The sequence below is a fragment of the Amblyomma mixtum genome, chromosome 5 (assembly GCF_055824585.1).
Source record: "Amblyomma mixtum isolate Tamu chromosome 5, ASM5582458v1, whole genome shotgun sequence".
NCBI classification, from domain to species: Eukaryota; Metazoa; Arthropoda; class Arachnida; order Ixodida; family Ixodidae; genus Amblyomma; species Amblyomma mixtum.
Genome location: NC_143016.1, coordinates 66,631,817 through 66,638,782, shown reverse-complemented (window position 1 = coordinate 66,638,782; position 6,966 = coordinate 66,631,817).

Below are 6,966 nucleotides of genomic sequence, written 5' to 3'. Positions count from 1 at the left end.
GCGGAGCATCTTCTACGGTTGGATCATATTTTGAGTTTTCGAGTGATACTTGTTTTTCTCCACACTGTTCGCTATTATATCATGATTCTAAAAGTGCAAAGCAGCAGAATTTTTTTTTTGAGAGAACAGGTGCTGAAAAAAAAACTACCAACGAAGGAAGCAAATATTTTGAAGAGACAAGATGTTCGAGATAGAGCAATCTATATTCGAGGCACTGCTTCAAAGTACAGTGCACGGCAATACGTGCCGTCTGCAAAAAAAAAAAAAAAGAATTTTCGCACACCGAACCTAACGCCTGGGGCGAGCAACCAGAAACAGTGCTAAAAACAATTCAGCCCTTCTTTCTCGAGGTGCTAATTTGGTCGACGGGCTGTTATATTGGCGCACGCTTCGTCTAATGGCCTCGGGGCACCACGCAGGAAAGAAGAATAAAAAGCGTCGTCACTAAAAAAAATTTAAAAATTGGCAGCAGGGCAAAAAAAAAATTGAACGTGGGATAGAAAATACCCTCGAGAAGCCAGTTCTACTGAAGGTGAGTCCCACAACCATCGCTCCTTTCAGCCCCGCTTTTCCGTTTCTTTCCTCTCTTTTTCAACTCGTTTCAGAATGGTGCGATGCCCGCTCACGTTGCAGCTATTCCAGCTAACGACCGCGCGAAATCGGCTCTGAAGCGCTCTTCCTGGTTCTGTGCGTGGCAGCGAGCTTATGTGTGTGTATGAAGGAGGAGGGAGGGGTGGGGGGGATGGATGTGGTACGCTTTCCGCAGAGCGAGCGACCATCGAGTCAGCACTGAGTGCTTTTTGAGAGCCCATGGCGTGGGCCGTTCTGCCGGCGTGGACTCTAAACGCTGAGAGCTCGCGCAGCGCGCCGTCCACTCTCGGAAGTCGACACACAATTCTCTCATTTCCGCTTTTTATCGCCCCCTCAGCTGCAGACTATTCCTGGACGTGCAACTTCCTCCTCCTTTTAGTATACGTCTAGTCGGTGTCGCTTTCATCCTTCCCTTCCTCCCCTTTTTTCGCATCCTGCGCTTCCTGCAGTCCCACATCTTTCAATGCCACCCCCAACACCTTTTAAAGCCGTATCGCGGCCTCGCCGAATGTCTCGTTTTCCCGCCACCCCCGCCTGAAGCGACTCTCGTCGTTCTCGATTGTTATGTTCGGTTCCGCAATCTTGTGGGCGGAACGTCACGTTAGTTTGGTAGACAAAAATGGGAAGCCCGCGGCGAGGCATATGCGTGGACATAATCTCTCTCATCGCGTCCGACTCTTTATGGCGCTTTTATATCTGGACAGCGACTGCACGCCTCTCGCTCCCTTCTCTTGCACCGACCAGAACACGAACGGCATACGAACGTATACACAGTTATACGATTTAAAGGGAGCGGATGCTTTGTACAGGCAACCCATATTGGGCGGACGAAATCACTCCGTATGTCACAGTTTTCAACATTTTATTAAGCATGAATTTATAACTAAAAACGTGGAAATGTGTGGTCGGCAGTTTCAATAGATTAGGGAATAATGGAACATTCAGCGAATAGTGCAGGTAGCCGTTCCTGAGGCACTCCAGATTTCATTTTTCAGTGATATCAGCTGCCCTTGAAAGTTCGCCTAAGTTGCGCAGATGGGATTGCAATCGGCTGACTTTCGAGTTTTGTGCCACTCAGAATACCGTATCTTAGTGCATGAGCCCTGCGCCCAATAGCGCGAATGGTAGAGGTGTAAAAAACATTAGGGGCATGTGCTAAAGAGGTACAGGGGAGCTTTCCGTCTCCCTGTCGGTCATGACTGCAGTTAGATGAAGTCATGTGTGAGGGATATGGGGTGGAGGAGGGTACTAAACAGGAAATGAGGTGTCTGAGTGGGCCTAAAAAATAAGGACGTTCTTATAACTGCGCTTATTTTCTAGCAATGCTCTGAGAGCTACCGTCTCTACTTCCGCGCTTTCTATAATTCCGCCCCTTCGAAGCTGGAGCCGTAGTTGGTTAACCGGAGTCCTCACTTTCTGAGCTTCTATGACGCCAGAGTCGCTAGTGATTAGCACGTTTCGCGACCGCAAAGCAGGCTATGTTAATGGCCAGAGCATGAACTTTATAAACTTAGACAAGCTAGCTATAAAATTGAATTCCACTTATTCCAAATGAAGGCTTCTCGGAAAAGAGGCGCGTGCCTATTTTAATGAGATAATGAGAGAATAAGCACGCGTCTGTTTTCCAGCTTAGTGATAGATTCCATTCTTCAGCCCCTGCAATTGGCGTTTTCATTATTTTATAACCAGCAGGTAGCATTCTTGAAACGTTGAAGATGCCGAAAATACTTTTCAGTTAATAATTTTGTATCTATAAGCAATAAGATTTGTTACTATTCTGCACCTGTCTTTATAAACTTACAGTTACTTTTCACTATACTTATTGCGACTGCGTTGCTGAGTATTGAACTTCGGCATAAGCAGTAAATGAAGCTCACCTTGCCATTCGGCGCTGTTTCATTACTGTTTTCGAAAGCCCGGTTTCCTACACTTCGATTAAAAAAAAGAAAAACGATCGAACGTTACTACTATTCGGAAACAAAAATAAGGCTTGCTCGTACATTATTAACACACGATCAAACTTCCAAGATTGACATATCTTTCCTGTTTCCTTGCGAGGCTTCCGTTGTATTCGGAGTGCACTGTTGTTTTGACACATCGATTAGCTTTTCCGTGTATGCTTCGCGTTGCTCCTAAATTATTCATGGCGATGCCACCGACGGAACGCCTCATATTGTTGCAGATATCTATTTCACCGCTCTTTAGTTTTTTTTTGCCTTACAAACATTTTGCTGCTTTCCTCTTTATTAGCTCGTTCATTGAGCCGCAGTTTTCAATCTGTCGAGGCTTGTGTTGCAGGAACGTATTCGTTGTTCCATCGTGCATAATTCATCACGTCCACACTACGCTTAGGCGCGCATATTGCTCTGTATCACTTAGTCTGTTCTTGCGGAGACGTTCGTAAATAAGGCCTCTATATGGAAACTAGTGAGATATTCTATTACCATTAAAACCCCTTTGATACTAGTAAGCGACTGCTCTGTGTGTCTTCCTTGCGTGTCTTGCTATTTTGTGCTACTGTGTTCGACATCAAACGATAAACGAACCCGATATGAACCGAAAAGGCCCAACCTTATGTCTTGCTTTAGCTAGATGAGCTCGCTGTCACCAGATAGCAGCCTTCCTTCACAATTACGAACTGTGTGCGGAGACACTTTAGTATAAACGGCTCTGAAACACGGTAATCACAAGCAGATGGATGATGAATATTGTTATTAAGCGAAAGCATTACTGCTCCTATTACGAGGAAAGCCGGCGGCGTATATCAGTGTGTGCACTCGCAGACGGTGAAAGACATCTCAGTAATGGCAAGAAAAATAGGGCGACATCATCAAGTGGCCGTAGGACGCACAAAGCAAGCCAGCATCGCCATTTGAAAGATCATACACATCTTCGTTCATCTACATATACTCCCCACTGGCTGACCTCAATGTGTCGCCAGTTCTTTCGACTACATTCCTACAAAAACTGTGTGCAACCGTTCGTGGTACAGCGTTCCGGGTAATGTCGTATGATTTCTCGTTGCAAATATCTTACGTGCGCTAGTCAAGTTGGAGGATAGCTTGCGACAGGGATTTGAATCGACGACATATGCACATTCAAAATGTATGCCTCCCGAGACTGTTCACCTGATCCCTGAAGGCGAGGTTGAGGTATTTACCGAGAATTGAGACAATTACGGAGCATTTCGTTTCCTCAAAAACCAATTTTCTTATCAAAGTTTTGACACAACCGTTAGTCGTACGTCATTGCGGGTGGTGTCATACAATTTCTCAACGCACATAACATACGTCTCTAACCGAGGCTTGAGGCTAGCTAGCGATAGGTATACGAACCGAGCGTGCGAGTGTTTCACTCAGACGTTTGTGGATTCAGCGTTCGTAGAATGAGCGTTCGGTGGCGCGTCTTTGTTTAATTTTTCAGTGAGCAACCTGCGTCGAGGTTGAATGCTCGCGATGGCACACTAATGCTTTCCCCTTCGCAGCAAGTAAGCAGTCTTAAATAGCCTCTGAATTTTTGCTGTTTTATTTGATATTATAGGACAACTTGTCGTAAAGACGCCATGGGTAACGTGTTTCAACAGGCGGCGTCAAATACTTTCTTGAACATTTCGCTCCACAGAAGCCCGTTATCTAGCCAGGGATAAGCTTCTGCACATTGTAAAACAAATGCCAACACGTAAGCACTTGAAATTCCGCCACGAGCAATCAGTTGCGGCGCTAAGATTCAGCAAGAAAGTTTGCGCACCAAGGTAAACATTTGCGTTGTCTCCTTGGAGTGCTCTTATAATATAGCTCGGCAATTACCCTAATGACTTCTCTTTTAGCAATACCCGCCTCTACTTAATTGTACTGTGAACCGTGCATCAACGCTGAGCTTTATTTACCTTAATTATGCTTCTCTCATTTAGCTTACTTATAGACTGTGTTCATCTCCCTTCCCTCACACCTCTTCCAGATTTTGAGAGTGTCGAAATGCGTGTTCTGATTTGTAATACCTACTTGAATTACTATGAGAGAATGTAGTGCAATGTCATATGTGCTCACGGAGGATCTGGGTTGTGTAGTGCATTTTCGGTAGTTTCTTATGTAACATACTGCATAGCATAAGATTGTATAAAATATTGATATATCTGTGCCATGCATGAACTGTACACTGTTTCACGTAAAACGTTACATTCCTGGATAGCATGAAAGTCGTGAAAGTGTTCATTTCGATCAAATGAAATAGTTCATATGGCACAAAAAGAATGTAGATGAAAACTTCACACCAACTCACCCTGTGCACTTCATTGTCCTTTTTGTTTCATATTTAGCAGATGCCTGTCACGCATATATATAAATATATATATATATATATATATATATATATATATATATATATATATATATATATATATATATATATAGTAGAAACGTAGACCAACGTTTGAAACGCTTGAAACAATTTATTGACGTTTCGACCGTGGAACGGCCTTCGTCAGAATCTGACGAAGGCCGTTCCACGGTCGAAACGTCAATAAATTGTTTCAAGCGTTTCAAACGTTGGTCTACGTTTTTACTACCACATACCGTGCCAAGATTTTCCCCTTTTTTTGCTGCATTATGTATATATATATATATATATATATATATATATATATATATATAGACAAGGAAAGGGGAATGAGGGACTCGTTATAAACATGAGAGAAGCCAACAGCCACAGAAACCAAGGGGCACAGGGGATTTTTAATTCATTTTTTTTTATTTTCTGGTGTTGATCAATTTTATAATATTACTGAATATGTTCTCGCGTAAAGCTAATTGATTAGAAAAGCAGAAGGAAAAACAACCACATGCCGCCGGTGGGATCCGAACCCACGACCTCCGAATTACGCGCTGAGCTACGGCGACGGCTGTCAAACCTTCTGCTTTCGGGGGTATTTATGTTTACAAATAACCTAACCTTCGGAGTGTTCACCAGCGCCACCCACGCTCTTAAGCGGCGGACGTGGCACGTCCTGAGTTACCGCTGATGTGAGCACCGGACGCGTAATTCGGAGGTCGTGGGTTCGGATCCCACCGGCGTCATGTGGTTGTTTTTCCTTCTGCTTTTCTAATCAATTAGTTTTACGCGAGAACATATTCAGTAATATTATAAAATTGATCAACACCACAAAATAAAAAAAAATGAATTAAAAATCCCCTGTGCCCCTTGGTTTCTGTGGCTGTTGGCTTCTCTCATATATATATATATATATATATATATATATATATATATATATATATATACATGGTCTGTTCTGAAAGTAGTAGGACTGGTTTTTTCAGTCGGCTCTCGGCCGTTAAAGAGAGGAGGTCGCTTGTACTGTGAACCCCTGTCGAAACGTCTCGTCACGCAGAATCGTCGAGCATTTACTGGATCAGCGATACGCGATCAAATTTTGAGTAAATCTTGATAAAACGGGCAAAGAGACTCACAACATGATTAAGGAGGCCTACGGTGACGCTTCCATGGGTAGATCAGGTGTTTTCGATAGGCACAAGCTTTTCAGAGAAGGTAAGGAAAGAGTGGAGGAAGACGACCGCTTCAGACGCCCTTCGACCAGCAAGACCAACGAAAATGTGTAGCGAGGGAAGCATTTACTTAACATTGATCGTAGAATGAGTATCAGAATGATTGCTGATGACTTTAGTATTCCTCAAACACAAGTTCTTGGGATCGTGACAGAAAACGTATGCATGAGGAAAGCGTGCGCGAAGTTGGTGCCGGGAGTGTTGTCAGAGGAGGAAAAGGCCAACCGGTAGGATCTTCTTCGTCATCTGAATGAGGACCCCAATTTTTTGTCCAGCACAAGGCGGCAACGCTGTCTCAGCCCCCCTACAGCCTCGACTTGGCCCTGCCAGACTTTTTTCTATTCCCGAGAATAAATTCGACCCTCGAGGGGAAACATCACGGATCGGTAGAGGTGGTTCAACAGGCCGTGACGAGGGAGCTAAACAGCATTCCGGTCCAGGCGTTCCTGGAGGCGTACGAAAACTGTAAAACTCATTAGCAGCAGCGTGTAGGTGCGGAAGAGTGCTACCTTGAAAAATTGTAATCGTTTGTACTATTCTCTTGAATAAATTTTGTTTAAAAAAATAAGTCCTACTACTTTCAGAACAGACCATGTATATATATATATACAGGGTGTCCCAGCTAAATGTAACCAAACTTTTAAAAAATGCCAAGTGACCTAGTCCAGTAAAACCAGCTCAGAGTTGTTCATAGTCGCGTGGCCTAGTCTTGAGTATTTTTTTCGCTCTTCAAAGTTAATTAATTAGTTAAGTTTAATTAGCTAACTTTTTAATTATTCACTTCAGGAAGAAAGTGTTAATGCAAAAGTTTTAGATC